Genomic DNA, 21,384 nt, shown 5'->3' on the forward strand with positions numbered 1-21,384 from the left:
CCACTTTCGGCCTTTTTTCCCTATGTATGTGGTATGAGGAATAGAACCCGGGTTCTTGTGCATGCTAGGCGAGTACTCTACCACTAGGCCAAAATTCCCAGCCCTTGATTTATATTTCTTTTATTGCCAGAGATGTTGAACATTTCTTCATATGTCAATTGGCCATTCTTATTTCCTCTTCAGAGAAGTCTCTCTTTAAGTCTTTAGCCCACCTTTTAATGGTATGGTTGTTTCTTTGAGAATTTATTTTTGAGAGATTCAATTGTTTGAGCTGTAGGTGTATTTTTAGATATGAGGCCCTTGTCTTTTGTATGGCTAGTGAAGAAAAAAGTGAGACAAATTTTATACACACACATATATATATATGTTATATATGTGTGTGTATAATTTTTTTGTTGTTGTGGGGCTTGAACTCTGGGTCTGGACACTGTTCCTGAGCTCTTGAAAATAGTACTTTCTTACTGGAAACTGAATTCAATTTTTTTTTTTCTTAAATCTGAGGCTTCAGGAAATTCTAATCAATTTGTCAGACTATGAAATTCTCTGTTATGTCCTAGAATGGCTTCCAATTTCTACTCTTTGTGTATATATTTAACTCTGAGCTTTTTACCATACAAGTCCTCTTCTAAAATACTGCACACTACTACGGCATCCTTTTTCCTATTTTCCTGTTTCTTGTGTCCTCTCACTCAATAAGTAAATTGCCATGACCACTGTACAGGTGCAACTACTTGTTTTTCCTCTACTGGCTCTTTTTCTGCAGATTCCACTCATGGTCAGGTCAATATATCACATTTGTCCAGGTAACTTTCAAGTCATTTTTTTTAGAATTAGCACATTTTCAAACATTTCTACCTGCATGTTTGGACATTATTGTAATTTAACTTCCAGTTCTAAGTCTCTTAACAAAGTTTTTTTTAGAACACATTTTTATGTCAGAAAAATAGCACCAAGTAGCTTTCTCCAAAAATTGCTCCAACACTGATTTGCCCATCTTTCTTTGTCTCAGAGCTAAGCCTTGAGTCATCAGACTCTTTTTCTTCCCCTAAAATCACACCAAGTCCTTAGATTCTCATTAATTTATTTTCTTCCAGAGGGTCTACCTCACATCCAACCCTCTTTTCTTTGCAATAAAAATAAAATAAAAATAAAAATAAAAATAAAATATGGGAGCAGCAAGTTTAGCCTAGTGGTAGAGTACTTGCCTAGCATGCACAAAGGCCCAGGTTCGATTCCTCAGTGTGCCACATACACAGAAAAAAAAGCCAGAAGTGGTGCTGAGGTCCAAGTAATAGAGCTCTAGCCTTGAGAAAGTCCAAGGACAATGCTCAGGCCCTGAGCTCAAGCCTAGGACTGGCAATAAATAAATGAATGAATGAATGAATGAATGAATATAAAATATGGAGTATTTCTTGGTGGTTATTTCTAAAGTGATTAAAAGTCTAAAACTTGAAAAATATTTTAATACGACAGTTATAGAGGAGGTGAGCTTGACAGAAATACATTGAAAATGTGTGGAAATGAAACAATGCCTCTGTATGTACACCAAAAATACTTTTTTTTTTTTTTTTGCCAGTCCTCGGCTTGAGCTCAGGGCCTGAGCACTGTCCTTGGACTTTCTCAAGGCTAGAGCTCTTCTACCACTTGAGCCTCAGCACCATTTCCGGCTTTTTTCTATGTATGTGGTAGTGAGGAATCCAACCCGGGTCTTCATGCATGCTAGGCAAGCACTCTATCACTAGGCCAAACTCCCATCCCCAGAAATACTCTTTTTTACAAAGATGCTGTCGCCAGGTGTTGGGGGCCAAGTAACGCCATGTCTAATAACTTTCTGCTGAGTCAACCGCAAAGTGCAAGAGGCAAGGCCAAGACTTGATTACCATTGGCTACAAATGTGTTATTGTTTATCCTTCTCTGCTGAGACCTAGAGTGAGGGTGTATTAGGGGGAGGGACTTTCTCAGGAGGGGGGCGGCTTATTGGAGAGAGAGAGATTTTCCTGACTCGATGAAGCTGCGTGGAGTATCTGTTTGTGCTCCGGGGAAAGAAGGCTGAGTCCAGGAGGACAGTGGAACCTCTCCTCTCGAGGCTTGTCCTGGTTGGGGCATGATTTTCCCCATCCCTACTATGAGTAGAGAAGGACCCCGATATACTGGCACCCAACGTGGAGCATGAAAGGGGCACAACGGCGAGTTGAGCCAAGGCAGAGATACATGGAGAAGGGACTGAAGGGCCAGGGAAACCTGAAAGGAAAATAATGCAAAGGAAAAGGAGGGACTGAAGGGCCAGGGAAACCTGAAGGGAAAATGTAGGCTGAAGTTGCTCACAGGGAAAGAGAAAAAGACAGGAAGACAAGGAGAAAGAGAGGGACAAAGAGAAAGACAAAGACAGAGAAAAAAGTGGTAGACAAGAGAAAGGGAAGCAACTACCTGCAAAAGCCAAAGAAGTAAGAAAAACTCAAAGACTGAAAACCAGAGAAACCTCAAAGGAAAATACAAAGAAAAACCCATAAAAAGGCAAAAGATACAAAGAAAAACCCATAAAAAAGGAAAAAGACAGAAAATTGAGGAAAAGAAATACCAAAAACTCCCAAAGCTAAGGAGAAAGAAGGCAAAGAAGCTGCAGCTGTGTCAAAGCAGAGAGGCAAACACAGCAGAAGCAGCTAGGTGTTTTAACAGTAAAAGATTTTAATAATCATTCCCAGTCCGCCTCCAAAGTGCAGGTCACTTCGGCACGATAGGGAGTCACTGGCCAGAGCGTTATAAGGACGAGGCAATAAGGGGTTCGGAAAAAGAACCGGAATAAGGGATTTTAGAATAGAAACGAAATGGGTTCAGACTGGAATGACCAATATTTTGTGCGAGTATGAATGTGTGTGAAAGGGATTTTAGAATAGAACTGTAATGACCGATATTAATTTTGCGCGAGTAGCATGCTAAATAATAAATTCATACTTGAAAAACAAAGGCAAATCTAAGTCTAAACTATGTGGCAACTTATACAGGAGTAAACAGTTTAAGAACAGGTGAAAAGTGCAAAGACGCTTGGAAAAATACTTAAGAATTAAGTGGTAGTGATTTAGAAAGCCTGGGCTCGGGTGCAGAATTGCAAAATAGGGAGCCACCGCCCATAGTTGACACGCTGAAGCTTTTCAGGGTCCCTGGCAAAATACAGAGACAGCTTGAAGAAGTTACAGAAAATGGATATTCTCCCATAACCCCCTTAAAATGAAGGGACCAGAGTCATTTTTGGAAGGTGAGATAGGACAGTAGTTTAAAACAACAAGCGGGGGTGGGGGGGGGGAATGGAAGACTCTTCTAATTCTTCCATTGCCCTGCTATTCCCTATGGCTTGTGTGATAGTCTTTTTTTTCTATTGGTTTCAATAATGTTGTTTTCTTAGTTAATGTTAGAATGTTTCCCTGTTTTCTCTAGCTGTTGTAGTCAGAGACCCTCAGAATATACCAGTGCCTGTACAGGTGGAGGAGAATGCTTTCCAGCTTATCAGTAGAGGAGACTTTGGTATTTTCCTGGCCGTGGTGGTGGCCATTGCCACATTTGTACCTGCCATTACTGCCGTGAGTATTGCCCTTGCCACTGAGGTTCCTACAGAGCATGCTTTGAATAAGCCATTAATCAGCATATGAAGACTGGAGTTGTTATGTGCACAAATGACACATGTTAATATTCTAACTTTGGGTGATTGGTTAAGACTAGTTTGGGACTTGATCAAAAATGGGCAGGATTGATCGATTTGGATTTATTTTTATGCGCTATAATTGTAATATGTCTATATTGCTTGCCTACAAAGTCAACGCAGAAAGTGAATGCTAATGCAACAGGCATCTGCTCCCATGGAAATAGGTTCATCCCCTCAGGTCTGATTTGCTTAAATGGACAGCTAGTAGTCAAAGACAGGCAAGTCCCAGCAGTTAGCCTATCAAACTAAGACAGGAACCAAGTAAAAAGGACTTGGTGATCCCATGACGGGTAAGAAGACTAGCGCGCTTGGAGACACTTAAGACAGGCACAGTCAATCTGATATGATGGTAGCCCCACATATCCTAGGTTTTGTCTTTTTTCTAAAATAAAGACGGGGGAGATTGGGGGGAGATATTGGGGGCCGAGTAACGCCAAGTCTAATAACTTTCTGCTGAGACAAGGCAAGGCGCAAGAGGCAGGGCGCAAGACTTCATTACCATTGGTTACAAATGTGTTATTGTTTATTGCTCTCTTCTGGGACCTAGAGTGAGGGTGTATTAGCTGGAGGGACTTCCTCAAGATGGGGGTTTTATTGGAGAGAGATTTTCCTGCCTTGATGAAGCTGCCTGGAGTTCGTGCTCCGGAGAAGGAAGGCTGAGTGCGGGAGGACAGTGGGCCCTCTCCTCTCGCGGCTCGTCCTGGTTGGGGTGTGTTTTTCCCCCATCCCTCCTACTAGTCGAGAGGGACCAGGGACAAAGGACCCCGACAGCCAGGCACAATGGCTCACACCTGTCCTAGCTACTCAAGAGGCTGAGATCTGAGGATCACAGTTCAAAGCCAGCCTGCGCAGTATAAAGTCCATGAGATTCTTATCTCCAGGCACTATGGCTCAAGAGGTAGGGCTGCAGTCTTGAGCTGAAGAGCTCTGGGACAACACCCAGGCCCAGAGTTCAAGTCCCACGACTGCCAAAAAAAAAAAAGATGCTGTCACTAACACGATAAATTTTAAAGTAAGACAATAATGAAGCTACATTACCAATATTTATAATAGAAAACAAAAACAACAACATTTAAAACTCAAAATACTTGATATAACAAAACTGAGACAAATCCACAGATACCATGAATATTTGCACAAGCAAATATTCATTCAAACAATCATCAGAGTTTGACTCTAAGCTGGACTTTGGGTGGCTCATGTCTAGCTACTCAGGAGCTGAGATCTGAGGGTCATGGTCTGATGCCAGACTGTGCAGGAAAGTCCATGAGACTCTTATCTCAAATAAATTACTCAGAAAAAGCCATAAGTGGTGCTGTGGGGCTCAAGTGGTGGGATGCTAGCCTTGGGCACAAAAAGGCTCAAGGACAACAGGCAGGCCCTGAGTTCAAGCCTCAGGGACAGCAAAAAATGTGTATGACTGTAACACTGGAAACATTTCTTAGTGGTTAATTTCTAAAGTTATTAAAATCCTAACATTTGAAAAATTTTAATATTAAAGTGACTAAGATCTAGCTTTTGAAAAATATTATATTTATTAAATGTACAGTTGCATCCTGAAGTAAGTTTTTCAGTACAAACTAAGACACAACATTAACAAAAATGGAATTATGTACAAGCAGAGTAACAAAATAATCAAGTGAATTTAAAAAGTAAACTTCTTTGCAAGAAAAGTAAAGACACCAAGATTTAGTTTAACCTTTCATGACTTCTCATCAGGACTACATGTATAGTCTCTTAATACATTTAGATCCCTCACTTTCACTCCTCCAAATCATTTTTTTTTGGTCAGTCGTGGGACTTGAACTGTGGGCCTGGCATTGTTCCTCAGCTTTTCAGCAAGGCTAGGGCTCTACTCCTTGAGCCACAGTGCCAAGGGCGCCGGGTTCTCATCCTGACCCTTACCGAATGAACAAATCCCTGTCCTGGGGGCAGGGGGTTAACTTACCCATCTGGCAAAGCAAAACAAACAAACTCACTGTGGGGAGAAGAGCTACTGACTCAGAGCTGCCAACAAGGGGTGGGGGAAGGAGGAGGAGGAAGAGCCCAAATCATTTTGTATCCTGCTTCCGCATTCACTTAGCCCATCCACAAAAAATAAGACAGGCCAGAAGTTTGGTCTAGTGGTAGAGTACTTGCCTAGCATACACGAAGACCCGGGTTTAATTCCTTGGTACCACATACATACAAAAAAAGCCAGAAATGGAGCTGAGGCTCAAGTGGTAGAGCTCTAGCCTTGAGAAAGTCCAAGATTCAAGCCCAGGACTTGCAAAAAAAAAAAAAAAAAAAAGACAAATTCCAAAAATTTGTCTTTTTCTGCCAACCCAATCTTTATTCCATAAACATCACTCTCCTCCAACATTTATTGAGTTTTTTTTCTATTTATCTTACCCTAAACTTTAAGCATTAATTCCCCCATTTAGTATTGCCTCTTCCTATTATTCTCCATCCTTTAGGATAATCTCTACTTTCTTGTGCTATCCAAAGTTTATATTCTCTGAAAAAAGCTTTTCCAGCTATACTCACACACTTCGCCCAATCTTCTAGCTTCTAATTTCACAGAGATTAGGCTTAAAAGTAATAGTTATACCAACAATAGCATAGTAGAGCTTTTATTTAATGGATAATATGTGTGGCAGTATATAAGAAGCTCCTTTTGAAGATTTTTTTCAAGTAATACTAATCTGGGAAATAGGTATTGTAATCACCTTTATTTAAATAGGAAATCTGAAGAGTTTGAAGGATTACCCAAGTCACACACGAAGTGAAAGAGCTCAGATTTTAATATGTAGCTAAATGATGTATAAAGCCCATGCTCTTAAACCATCTCTTCAGATCTAAATAGTAACTAGCTTAGGTAATACAGTCCAAAGGTAATGCTCCATAAATAGTTAACTCACAAGTAGCCCTCAATATTAGTTTCAAATATAGAAAATTTCTGTAATTTATACTAAAATATTTATACTATATAAAATTTTATTTTCATTCCTTCTGAGGCATCTTTGTTCCAACTTCTCAGAATTTAGACAAAAAAAAAAAAATCACAGAAAGTTCATTAACCCCTGCCTAAGGATTCTGATGTGGAATTTAATACTATCTTCTTAGACATGTACTTTTTTTTTTTTTTGCCTTTGTCATTTTTTTAAATTTATTTTATTTTACTTTTTGCCAGTCCTGGGCTTGAGCTCAGGACCTGAGCACTGTCCTTGGACTTTCTCAAGGCTAGAGCTCTACCACTTGAGCCTCAGAACCATTTCCGGCTTTTTTCTATGTATGTGGTACTGAGGAATTGAACCTGGGACTTTGTGCATGCTAGGCAAGCACTCTACTACTAGGCCAATCTCCCGGCCAGATATGTATTTTTTAAAAGTAACAATTTCAAGTGATTCTATTTAGAAAGGGGTATATACAGTCAATGTCTCAGGTTGAATATTCAGAAACAGGCAGATCTTAATTCTAAGTTGTAAGAAGGTAATTACCCTCCCACACCCTGATTTTATATAATAGTGGGAGAATCCAAGTATCTCCCTTTAGTGGCTATTATAAGGACAGTCTTATGAAATACATATTTAAGAAACAGCAGCTGCTTTTATTGTGTATTTTTAAGTGATGGATCTCTAGCCACTTGCTACACTCCCTAGTCCTAGTTTTATTTTCATGACGTTTTTATTATCACTAACATCCAAGAATAAGAACCAGAAAGAGTCTGTTTGGAGCTTTTCTGGATGAGGGGTCATGCTGAAGATTCCTTGCACTGTTTTACATAGCCTTTTGCTCAATGCTGACACTCATACTTCTAGCTTTTGTTAGTTTACTGGAGTTAAGAGTCTCACTGGCTGGCTTGTCTCCTCTGGCTGTTTTCAAACAGATCCTAAGATCTCAGTCTTCCAAATAACAGGGATTTCCACCAAGAGCCTTTAAAATTTTCTAAAAAGATGATATGCAGCAGAGTACAGATGGCACATGACTATAATCCTAGCTACTAAAGAGGCTAAAGTCTGAGGATTAAGGCTCGAAGCCGGCCCAGGCAGGAAACTCCATGAGACTCTTATCTCCAATAAACTACTCAAAAAGCTGAAAATATTCAAGCTCCACGACCAAAAAAAAAAAAAAAAGAAACAAAAATGCTGCAAGTCCATGGAGCTATGGTTCAACAACAGCACCCAGGCCCAGAGTTGAAGTCCTAGGACTGGCAAGACAAAACAAAAGATAAAGATTTACTTTTTCTGAAATCGAAGTAAAAATAAAATAGCTGACCATTCATTTTCCATTTATGCTTATCCTAACAGTAACTTTAATAATTAGCCACGTTATTTTTAAGCCCATTCTATTCTCTATTAACAAACCTTTGTTAGTTATTTTAATTATTTAAGCTACATACAAGTTTGACCTAGAAATTTTAAAAAGGTTGGGACCAAGTTAGTACAAGTCAGCAAAATTGCATTTTGCTATTAATCATTACACCATTCTTCCACTGGAGACTGAACACAAAGGACATCCACAAAATTAAGATTTACAAAGGACTCAATACAATGAAGACTTTCTACACCAAAATGAAGTTGGTTTCTGCTTTATTGTGACAACATAAATGTGACATCTCACAACAAAGACTACTACTACTTGATTAAATTTTAATGAAAGGCACCCTTACTTTAGCTAAAAGAACCATTCCTAATAGTCTATAAGCCAATATTTAATGGAAATGCTCACCACACAGTAAAAGGATTGAAAGCGATATCATTTTGGAGCAAAACCTTTTTTATGCGAGGACAGATCATCATTGAATTTATCTCAGTTGTAATTTTTTTAATCTACTGGGTAATTTATATTTTTATCTCTAAATATAATTCAATATTTATCCAATCTTAGAAATTTTACAGAAAGAATAAACATGGCAAGTGCTCTTAGTTTTTAAATATTTTTAATGTATCATTCACTGTGCTTGCTCATAGCTACAATTTGAGATTTGAAGGGATTTAATTTCCTCTATTATTAATTTTCTTTGATTTCACTAAATACAAAAAGGCTTTAGGGAAAATAAACACAAACTATTAATTCAGAATGCCTGACAAATACAGATGAGAAGGTAAAAAGACCAGAAGGAGAGCAAAACTCAGCCAAACTTGTCTGGTTTGTGTTTGTGTACCAATAAACCTTTTATCTGCAATTCTATCAACATAGGAATTTTAAGTATTATCTTTATTTTTTAAATGCTTTTTAAAGTCCTGGGACTTGAAATCAGCAACTAAGCTTCTTCTCTCAAGGCTAGTAGTGTTCTACCACTTGAGCCACAGATCCATTTCCAGCTTTTTGCTGCCCAGTTGGAGATGAAGAGTCTCTTGACTTTCCCTAGGCCGGCTCCTAACCATTACTCTGGGAATTCAGCCTCCTGAGTAGCTAGGATTATAGATATGAGCCACCAGCACTTGGCTTGAAGATACACTAAGTTTGATTTCAATATGTTTTATTAAAATCATAACATATCAACAAGTCTACAAGCATAGATGATATAGTTCATTACGATGCTATATTTGAATTACTCACCGAAGTTCGGTCAGGTTCTCCATCTGCTAAACCTGCCTCCATAATGGAAGAAGATAGGTTTTTATGCTCTTTTCATCAACGTTCAGTCATCCCGTAAGTCTGGGAACCCTAAAAGAAGAAATATGAATTAAGACTGATTCAAAATTATGAAAGGTGAAAAACTGTGAAGTATAATAAAATAGTTTAAGTATATTAGAAGGTAAAATGGTGATGGCTAAGAAGGAAAAGTATTCTACTAAAAAGGATAGCTAAGATCAGGATATCCTAGTAAGATATCCACAATTTGAAAAAACATTAAAAATATTCCATTGGACCTACTTATTATTAATGAAATATAATTAGTTAAAACCAAATTTCCAAACCTCTATGTCCTCACACTTTTGTGTATGGTTTCTATCTAAACTTTTAAGGTAGTCCCTTCTAGCATATAATGGTAGTAAGCTTTTCTACCATATTAAGAATGGAAACAAAAGATATCTTTGTGATTGTTGTTCTTGTACTATGTTATTTCTTTTCTCTTTTTTTTCCCCCTTATGGTTAATCTCATGTAGTTACTGTATCTGGCTTTGTTACCTTTATATATACATTTATTTGTTTATTTGAAATAGGGAAAGGAAATGGGGAAAACAAGATGATTGGTAGGGGTGGAGGGAGGGAAAAAGGAACAAAAACATGACAAGGGGTATCAACGTGCAAGAAGTAATACACCCACTACTTGACAAATGTAACTATAACCCCTCTATACATTACTCCGACAATAAAATGAAATAAAAAGAATTTGTCCTAGGGCCAGGATTGTGGCCTAGTGGTAGAGTGCTTGCTTAGCATGCACAAGCCTCAATTCCTCAGTACCGCAAACACAGAAAATGCTAGAAGTGGTACTGTGGTTCAAAGTGGTAGTGTTGTCCTTGAGCACATAGGTGCAAGGACAGTGCCCAGGCACTGAGTTCAAGCCCCAGGACTGACAAAGAAAAAAAGAATTTGTCCTGTCCTTCCACTGTCCATTTGCTCAAAGACTCCTTATCAATAGGAAGCCCTTTCTCAGTTCATATACTCTCCTCTCATATGTACCATTCTTTTTAACTCACTTCCCCCTTCTTCCTTACTTACATATGCCATAATACTAATGTCCTTTACCTCTCCTGGAATATTTCTTCTTAGTAATTTACATATTGAAATTCTTTATTTGGTTCCCCTGTCTTCATACGTACATACAAGGAGAAAACCAGAACCCAGTGGTTTTCATCTGTGTGTGCGCACGCATACGGGCATGTAATACACAAGATTCTGCTTGAGATGTCACAATGTTTTCCTGTCTTTATTCAAACTTTTAATTAAAATAAATGCAGTGCTTTTCTTAACCCTATTCTCTGGAAAAATGCACTCCTCAATACAATTTTCACTTAAGTGATTCTTATTTAAAAAAAAAACATTTTTTTAAGTTAGGGAGATACACAATCAGCAAATTATAGTGCACAATTTAAGTATAATTTTTACATTTTTAAAGTGTTGTTAAGGAGAAAAAGAAGAGAAAAGCACTGGGTGCCACTGGCTCATGCCTATAATCCTAGCTACTCAGAAGGCTGAGATCTGAGGGTTGAGGCTCAAAGCCAGCTGGAGCATGAAAAGACTGTGAGACTCATTTATTTTTGTCAGTTATGAGACTTGAACTCTGGGCCTGGGCATTGTCCAGCTCAAGGCTACCGCCCTACCCCTTGTGCCACAGCACCACTTCCAGTTTTCTGATGGTTAATTGGAGGTAAGAGTCTCATGGACTTTAGTGCCCAGGCCGGCTTTGCACCGGGATCCTCTGATCTCAACTTCCTGAGTAGCCAGGATTATATATGTGAGCCATTGTGCCTGGCTCCGTGAGACTCTTACCTCCAATTAACCACCAGAAAACAAGTGGCGCAGTGGTTCAAGTGCTTGGGCATTAGCCTTGTACTGAAGAGCTCAGGGACAGCACCCAGGCTCAGAGTTCAAGCCCTATGGCCAACCAATGGAAAAAAAGAGAGAGAGAGAGGAAAGCCTGAAATATTTACTAATTGACATGTGATTATCACACAGTTGTCTCAGTGGAGTAGTACCTTAAATGGTCAAATGAACAAAGGGACCAATTCTACATCAGGGCAACTTTTCCCGAGCTATTTCTAGCATTGTCCAACGGGCTCATGAAAAGCATAGCCACTGCACATCAGAAATACTGAATCAGAATCCACTTATTAAACAGCCTATGTCCAAATACAGTTCTATTCTAAGATGTCAGGGGTTAGGATTTCCTTAGAACTAGGAGGGAGAAACACAACGCAGCCCAGAACTAATATAGTTTAAGGAGATATATTTGGCTACCACGTGGATAAGGGATGGACTATGATAGTTAATTTTATTGTGACTCTGGCAAAGCTATAATGTTGAGTCAAATACCAATCAAATACCAAATATAACTATGTTGCTAAGAAAGTATATTTTTAGTCATATTAACATTCAGGGTAATGTAGGTTAATCGCCATAACGTGAGTGGGTGGCATCCAATAAGCTGAAGGCTTTAAAAAAAATAGAAAAAGGAAACTGAGATTATCCTTAAAGAATTTTGCTTCTAGACTGCCTTTAAATTAAGATTTCAGTATCTACTCTTCCCTGAGTTTCTACCTGTCTGCCTTGCAAATGTTGAATTTGCTACCCCCAATAATGTCATGTGCCAATTCCTTAAAATAATCAATCGTATCTCTTTGTTTCTCTATACATACATATTCATCCTTCCTACTTGTTCAGTTTTTCTGTAGAAGCCTAACTATAGCAATCAGTGAGCATATATTCATTTCTTAACTATTTTAGGTGCATTTAACCATTCACTCTCACTGATTTCGGTAATTTCCTGTTTATCAACAAAGGTAAGAGCATAAAAATTTCACTTGGCAAAAATACTGTTGCCTCTGAAATTCTAAACGTGATCTACATTTGACTAATGTAATGCATTTCACAATATCTGGAAAGTAAAAAAGCAGATCCTCTCATGGCAGTGGACACATGGACTTTGTCAAACATGAGTTTTTGCACTAACCACAAAATGTTTCCCTGTTAGCTACCCAGTTGGGAATGCCAATTAGCAATGTCATTAGCACCAACGACAAACTTGAACCCATCTTATTTTCACAGAAAAGCATCCTATTTCCTTGCTTCCAGATAGTGAAATTACCTGTATCTAATTCCTTTTCATTTTTCTTTGGCTTCTGCAGTAATTTGTTTTCTTCAAGCAACAAACATGATCTGATAAATTTTCAATAGTTAGCTTTAATAATTTTCTAATTAGTTTTCATTCAATACACTGGATACCAATCATTAGAAAGAAGAAAAACTAGGAAGCAGTTATATCACATGTCACAAAATGATGTAACCCCTTTCTGAATGAAGATATCAAGGAAAAAGTTGAGCATGAAACTATGAGCTGAAACAGAGAAACCAGGCTAGAAATGTAAAGTGGGAATCAGAACATAATGTAAATATAATTTAAAATCATAGGACCAAATTAAAGGATCTTGGAAATCTATACAAAGAGTTCCAACATAAGTTCAAGGCCCTATATTACTTCAATATTTGTAAAATGAGTAAATGAATGAATCCTATTGTCTAGTTTTCAATGATCAGGTTTATTCTACATCATGCTATCTTAAAAAAAGCAAAGGAAATATATTCAAAGCAGAAAAAAAAATCACAAAACGACTAAAAAGTAGGAAAAGGAAATAAGAATGAAAGATAAGTGAAATAAACTGCTCATTTTTGTGAGGAGCTGAGAAACACTGCTTAATAAAAAAAATCCTAAAAGACAAAAGTCTTAAGTAATAATAGATCTGGGAAAATGAAAACATATTGTGTGTGTGCAAACACACATATGTGCATATGTTAGGGTTTGTGTGTGTGGGGGGGGGGTTATAAATAAGAATCTCACAGACTTTCTTGCCTAGAATGGCTTCAAACTGCAGTCCTCAGATCTCAGCTTCCTGAGTAGTTAGGATTATAGGGGTAAGCCACTGCCGCATGCTAGCCCTTTTTGCCTGTCATGAGAGCATATTGCTTCTATAACAAAAGAAGTTTAATAACATTTTTGGAAAATTATACCATATGCCAGCAGCCTAAAGGCTCATTTTTTGAAACTGCCAGGGCATGGGCAGGGAGTATAGTCTAGTGGTAGAGTACTTGCCTAGCATGCACAAAGCTCTAGGTTAGATTCCTTGGTATCACATACACAGAAAAAGTCAGAAGTAGTGCTGTGGCTCAAGTGGTAGAGTGCTTGCCTTGAGAAAGCTCAAGAACAGTGCCCAGGCTGTGAGTTCAAACCCCAGGACTGGCAAAAAAAAAAATGCCATGGTAAAACTGGGCTTCTGTCTTAATTTAAATGCAATTACTAGATAAGTTCAAAGCTTATAAAAGATTGTTCTTATTTTTGCTATCTGTACTATATCCATACTCCAGATACTGTTTGGTGCCTCACTGTCTATACTTAACAAAGTTTCTAAACAGAAAAATCACTTTTTCAAAAAATTGCTCCATTTTTGGACTCTTGTGTTAGCAACAGAGATAAGGAAAAGGAGTCCCTACTAAGTACAGCTTATAGCAGTTCTAACACATGGCATTTAAGAAAACAACTTAATTAGGCTATACTGAATAAATGATGGTTGCCTATACAAGATTGGTTTATAGTTTCCAGTATGCCACAGATGTTTGTTTTATTAGAATGCACACTAACAAAATCAGAAGTCCTGTTCACTGAATATGGTAAACACTTAAGGAATAATCTTTTTTTCACTGTAATATAACAATCCCCATATCACTTATCACTAAGATTAAATGCAATAATCTTAATTTTATTTAAATTTTTATTAAAAAAAAAAAGATTTGGGCCCAGGAGTGTGGCCTAGTAGTAGGTAGAATGCTTAACTGGATTCCTTAGTACTACACACACAGAAAAAGCCAGAAATGGTGCTGTGGCTTAAGTGGTAGAGCTCTAGCCTTAAAGTTCAAGGCCAGTGCCCAGGCCCTGAGTTTAAGTCCCAGAACTAGAAGGGGGGGGGGGGAGAGGTATTTGGTTTAGCTAGTCTAAACTAATCTACAAATTCTATAGTAGGTTAAATCTTGTACAATTTAATTACAGGGCCGGAGCGTAGCCTAGTGGTTGAGTACTCGCCTCGCATGCATGAAGCCTGGGGTTCGATTCCTCGGTACCACATACTCAGAAAAAAGCTGGAAGTGGTACTGTGGCTCAAGTGGCAGATGCTAGCCTTGAGCAAAACCTGTCCAAGGACAGTGCTCAGGCCCTGAGTTCACATACCAAGACTGGCAAAAGAAAAAAAGAAAAAAAAGTATTACAGTTATACAAATATCAAGCTAATACCAGCATCCCACTCAAGCATTTTGACAGAAAAAGCATTGCTTAATTAAGCTATTCAAATGAATATCATAAAAATGATTGCAGTATATACATTTTATTTCTTTATTTGAAATAGAGAAGGGAAGGGTGGGCTAACAAGATAATTGGGAAGGGATGGGGGTGGGGGACAAAAACATGAGAAGGGGTAGTAATGTTCGAGACATAATGCACCCACTACCTGACCGATGTAACTGTAACCCCTCTATATATTACCCCAACAATAACAAAATAAAATCATTACAAAATAGGGGCTTAAGATGTAGCTCACTAAGGGAAGAGGAAAAACAAGATGAATGGGGGGGGTGGTAAGGGGAGAGAAAGTTGGAAAACAACATGAGAAGGGGTATCAATGTTCAAGAAGTAATGTACACACTACCTGACGAATGTAACTGTTACCCCTCTATTCAACAATAAAATATAATAAAGAAAAGAGATGTAGCTCACCATTAATTGTATTAACAAGATACTGGCTTTAGTTCTCAGCATTATATAGACAAAACAAAAAAAAATTTACAAACTAGTGTAACATATGTGCCTCAGTATCTTTTAGCACCTGTGAATAATGTAATTGTTTTAATAACAATAACAAAAGAAAAGCAAGAGGAATGGACATGATATTGGAAGACCAAGAGACAAGCCAAAAGCTAAGACACTGATGGACAAGGGGTAAGCTAGAAGTAGTGTATGGTTCTAGGTTATCAAATAACATTAGGTAAAACTTTAGATACATAGTTTGAGGAAGACATTCAGCCAAGAAGAACATACTGAACTAATAAAACCAAGTCTCAGAAAAGAAAACATGTCCTAAAAGATATAAAGATGACAGGGAGGGGGCAGGGGAAGGAGGATAGATGGTCCACTTGTCTTGATTACTCTTGAGCAGAGAGGTAATTGAAAAAACACTGTCTCGTCTCCAATAAATAAATTTAAAAATTGTACATATAAAGCTCTCATTAAAGCATCTTTCCATTTCTTTATAAATGGTACAATATCATTCTGACAGATGAGTAATAACACCTTTACTTGATCAATTCATACACTGAGGGGCACCTATGCTGATTCCATATCTTGGCTATGGTGAGAAATGCAGCAATGAACATGATTTTACTGGTGGCTTTACTGTTTCCTGGTGTGTAATCTCTTGGATATTGGATAGATGTCTACCCAGGAGTAGAACTGCTGGATCACAGAGTAGTTCTGCGTTTAAAGTGGTTTTTTGGTTTGGGGTTTTTTTTCTGCCAGTCCTGGGCTTGATTTCAGGGCCTGAGCACTGTCCCTGGACTTTCTCAAGGCTAGAGCTTCTACTACTTGAGCCTTAGCACCATTTCCAGCTTATTTTTCTCTGTTTGTGGTACCAAGGAATCGAACCCAAGGTCTTCATGTATGCTAGGCAAGCACTGTATCAAGTAGGCTAAACTCCTGGCCCTGGGTTTAAAGTTTCTGAGGAACCTTCATATTGCTTTCTAGAGTATTTGAACAAGTTTACATTTCCACCAACAGTGTATTAGAGTTCCCTCTCAGCCACATCCTCATCAACATCTAATATTGTTTTCTTGATAATGGCCCATTCTGACTGGGGTGAGGTAGAATCCAATGTTGTTTGACTTTCATTTCCTTTATTGCTAGAGATGTTGAGCATTTCTTCATGTGTCTACTGGCCATTTTAACTTCTTCATCTGAGAAGTATCAGGCCCAGAGAAACAAAGGATGCATGTTTTCCCTTATATGTGGAAGCTAGATTTAGCTTATAAAATTACAAGTAAATTAGTTGGGAGGTATGCAAGTGTATACGAATGTATTAACTGAAATACAGTAGATTTAAGGGAGAATTCAAATAGTGTATCAAGGCAAAGTCAAAGCTCAACAAAATAAAACACCAGGATGCAGGTACTCAAAAGGGGTAGGGTAGGGTCAAGGAGAAAGAGGTAGACAAAATGAAGAGAAGGAAAGAATGTAGTCAAAAATCTACTGTATATCCTACAAATTAGGAAGAATGAGTGAAGGGGTAGGTAGGGAATGGATGAGTGAGAATGCTGAACAGGCTGACACTGATCAAGATATATTATATTCATAAACGGCCTTGTTAAATAACAACCCCTTTGTACAACTTAATGATAATAAAATAAGAAACAGCTTTTTTTTTTTTTTTTTTTTTTTTGGCCAATCCTGAGCTTGAGCTCAGGGTCTGATCACTGTCCTTGGACTTTCTCAAGGCTAGAGCAATACCACTTGAGCCTCAGCACCACTTCAGGCTTTTTTCTATGTATGCAGGACTGAGGAATCGAATCCGGGTCTTCATGTAGGCTAGGCAAGCACTCTACCATTAGGCCAGACTCCCGGCCCCAAGAAACAGCTTCTTAAAAACAACTACACATCAATGTACATACAGAGCATCTATTTAACAAACTCATTATAACCTAGTTTCCATTTATCAAATGAATATCTACTAGGATAGTAAAACCCAACAAATTATCTAAAATATGAACTAGAAAGGAATCAAAATGCTTTTTATGCCTTCAAATTTCACAACTAATATTAAATTTTTACAATACAGCCATTATTTTAGATAAATATATATATGTACTAATACTAACACAAGAAAAATAATCTAAAGATCAAAGATTCTCTTGATCTGTTAGTTTGTAAATATGTATTATTAATGCAAAGTATAGCCAAAACTCTATCACTGGCACTGGTCCCCAGAGGAAAACCAGAATGCTAGTCTAAATTCTATGAAAAAAACAAACACTACTGTACAGATTCTAGCAATGTAAAAAAAATCAACATATAATTCCCATCATCTTTTGACAAGCCACTGAGTACACTCATTGTATAAAATTCACTACCCATAAATATCTATTGCTGCCTCACTGTTCATTACATGTCACTTTGCAATGGTTAAAACACATTCATCTATGTTGAGAATAAAAAATACAACTGTGAATGGAGATGGAAGGTAAAAATTGGGAGAGATTGATGGAGGGGTGCATGGATCAAAAAGAAATGTACTCTTTATCTGACTTATGTAACTGTAATCCCTTTTTCATTACCTTTATGGTAACAATAAAAAAAAATTAAATCTCCATGGCCATACAAATAAATTTACAAAAACACATTCAGCAAGTATAATTTACTTTTAGTCATATAGAAAGCACTGTCCTAGTTTCTGAACACACCATAAGCCATTAAATCTCATTCCTGTCCTCAGGCAACTTCAGAGTATTTCCAGGAGAAGAAAACTGACTAGTATATACAATGCAACGATTCTTATAACAAAGGTATTTGTATCACGTTACATGTCAACATACAGAGATACTAAACCTAGAATTATAAAGATGACAGGAAAAAATCCTTTGCACACTGAGTACACAGGTTTGACAAGTAATAAAATATGAGTGCAGATTTACCTAATTGTCCAGAAACAAGGACATACTAAATCCACTAGCACAACGATGTTCATTGCAGCACTATTTACCATAGCAAAGATATGGAACCAACCCAGATGTCCCTCAGTTGATGAATGGATCAACAAGATGTGGTATTTAAACACAATGGAATTCTATGCTGCTGTCAGAAAGAATAACGTCGCCCCATTTGTTAGGAAATGGAAAGACTTAGAAAAAATCATATTAAGTGAAGTAAGCCAGACTCAAAGGAACATAGGCTCAATGGTTTCCCTCATTTGTCATAATCAGTAGAAACCTTGGGCTCTCATAGCAGAGATTTACAATAGAGAAAAACCTAGATACATAAGGCCATATAGTATGATGCTAAATGAAAGGACCTCTAGGATATAGAAACAAAAGCTATGTAATGAGCGATTATTGTCCTTAATGTACTATGTTACCTCTATCTCTTTTGCTGTCCCTTGATTATCTCATATTGTTACAATATCTCACTTTGTTATCTGATACATTGGATATATTTGTATTTGGTTATTTGAAATTGGATAGGGAAGGGGGGAAAACAAGATGAGGGGTGGGGGGGGAGGGAAATGGGGACCAAGACATGAAAAAGGGTATCAATGTATGTGAATTAATGTACCCTCTATCTGGCAAATATAATGTAACCCTTCTATTAATTACAATAAAAATATATGAAAAAAATTTGGTTGCAGTAAACCATACATTTTGTAGTCAAATATGTAGTATTTTCCTACATTTGAAAAAATATTCTGAAACCAAGATAACTTACAGAAAGAATTCTTAGTGTAGACATCAACCAATTCCTGAGTTCAAGATCCAGGACTGGCTTGAGACAAAGAGGGGAGGGGGGGAAAGAGGGACACAGACAGACACAGAGATGCAGAGAAACAGAGATAGGAACACAGAAATGGAGGAGGGGGAACCTCCAATCTTCTGGTTGTTTCCTCTACATTCTTAAAATACAGAAACAATGACACTGTATTTCTAACTTTCTGGTTATCCATCTGCCTTCCCCAGGACATCCATTAGCCTCATGCTGAGTGCCATGTGTACCAAGCACTTTCCTACAGCAGTCTCCTACCTTCTGGAAAACCAAAGAAACAAGTCTTACATAAGGTCATAGGAAATGAAGTTTAGGAAATCAAAGTTAAGCTCAGATCAAAAGGATGAATGAAAAAAAGCTAAACAAAGACTAGTAAGAGAATACAAATAAAGTACAGGCAACAGGTCATATATTCTTTTTACTTTTTGCTAGTCCTGGCTTGAACTCAGGGCCTAAGCACTGGCCTTGGGCTTTCTGAAGACTAGAGCTCTACCATTTGAGCCTCAGCACCACCTCTGGCTTTTTTGTATGTATGTGGTACTGAGGAACCAAATCCAGGGCTTTGTGCATGCTAGGCAAGCACTCTACCACTAGGCCAAACTCTGTTGCCAACACAAAAGTCCAAAAATGGAGCAATTTTTTTAAAAAAATCACTCTCTTTAGAAACTTTGTTAAGTATAGACAATGAGGCACCAAACAGTATCTGGAGTATGGATACAGTACAGATAGCAAAAACAAGAACATTGAATAATTGCATTTAAATTCAGACAGAAGCCGAGTTTTACTGGGGCATTTTGTTTTGGTTTGTTTTTTGCCAATCCTGGGACTTGAACTCAGGGCCTGAGCACTGTTCTTGAGCTTTCTCAAGGCTAGCACTCTACCACTTGAACCACAACACTACTTTCTGGAGTTTTCTATCTATGTGACACCAAGGAATCAAACCCAGGTCTTCGTGTATGCTAGGCAAGCACATTACCACCAGGCCAAACTCCTGGCCTTTATGTACTTTGAATTTGACAAACTCACATTTCAATATGCTACTTAAGTTGGCGTCTTCTTTTTAATAAATATTTTTTAAAAATCAGTTATATTATTCCACTCCGTAGCAGCTTCTCCTAGGGTAACTGGAATAAATGTCATTGGAAGAGGTAAAATTTCTACTCTTGCTATGCAACTAAAAAAATTCCTCAAGTGTTGTTCAATGAAAAGAACATTTCTTGGGCCTGGAATTGGGCCTAGTGGTAAAAGTGCTTCCCAACATGCATGAAGACCTGGGTTCAATTCCTTGGTACCACATATATAGCAAAAAAGCTGGAAGTGGTACTGTGGCTCAAGTGGCAGAGTTCTAGCCTTGAGAAAGACCAAGGACAGTGCTCAGGCCCTGAGTTCAGTCCCCATGACTGGCATTAAAAAAAAAAAAAATTCTTTATCTATCTTCCATTTTCTTCCTCAAAATATTCCTTGTACTTTTGAGAATTCAACAAGAGGGTCCAAGTTGTTTTTATATCCCCTAAATCAGCACTTAGCATGGTGCGAGTGATAATGTCCTTAACTGTTCATTAACACATACCTTGGGTTTTCACAGTATTGGAAACATAATCCTTAATTATGCAAACTTGCTGTTGCTGTGAAGGGGTGTAAATAACAAGACTAATGTTTCTTCCTACAAAAAGAAGCAGATACAAAAATGGAGTATGGTAAGAAATTGTGACACTATTATGGTTTGGCCACTGCAGAAAACAATATATACATCCTCATATACATATGGACATTAGCCATAGTTTTTACCCAAAAGAATATAGTATATAAGCAATATATGGACTTGGTTCATGTACAGCTCTCACTGCACTCTTGAAATTAAAAAGCTTTTGTTTTTAAAAGTCAGAATGTTAATGATTATTATTTTGAAAATCAATATATAAAAGATCTCCCCACGTGCAAACTCGTTCAACCACTATGGAAAGCAGTATGGCAGTTCCTCAAAAGACTAAACATAGAACTCCCCTATGACCCAGAAATTCCACTACTTGGCATTTACCCAATCATCCAGAAACAAGGACATACTAAATCCACTAGTACAATGATGTTCATTGCAGCACTATTTACCATAACAAAGATATGTAACCAACCCAGATGTCCCTCAGTTGATGAGTGGATCAACAAGATGTGGTATTTAAACACAATGGAATTCTATGCTGCTGTCAGAAAGAATGACATCACCCCATTTGTTAGGAAATGGAAAGACTTTGAAAAAAATCATATTAAGTGAAGTAAGCCAGACTCAAAGGATCATAGGCTCAATGGTTTCCCTCATTTGTCATAATCAGTAAAAACCTTGGGCTCTCCTAGCAGAGATTTACAATAGAGCAAAACATACATTCATAAGACTATATACAATGACATTAAATGAAAGGACTTCTATGATATAGAAACAAAAGCCATATAATGAGTGATTGTTGTCCTTAATGTA

The 21,384-nt window shown here is 37.7% G+C and overlaps 1 long non-coding RNA gene across 2 annotated transcripts in view; it reads right to left on the reverse strand.

Moving 5' to 3' along the window:
• Positions 1 to 9,247: 9,247 nt before the first annotated feature.
• LOC150067273 (uncharacterized) overlaps positions 9,248 to 21,384 on the reverse strand; it is a 31,029-nt gene continuing 18,892 nt past the window's right edge. For both annotated transcript variants that reach the window (XR_016539535.1, XR_016539534.1), the window contains exons 2-3: positions 20,485 to 20,577; positions 9,248 to 9,349 (exon numbers count right to left, since the gene is read on the reverse strand). This is a non-coding gene — a long non-coding RNA (uncharacterized LOC150067273). The remainder of the gene's footprint in view (positions 9,350 to 20,484; positions 20,578 to 21,384) is intronic.

Source organism: Megascapheus bottae, chromosome 2 (genome assembly GCF_031878675.1).
Source record: "Megascapheus bottae isolate mThoBot1 chromosome 2, mThoBot2.hap1, whole genome shotgun sequence".
Classification (NCBI taxonomy): Eukaryota; Metazoa; Chordata; class Mammalia; order Rodentia; family Geomyidae; genus Megascapheus; species Megascapheus bottae.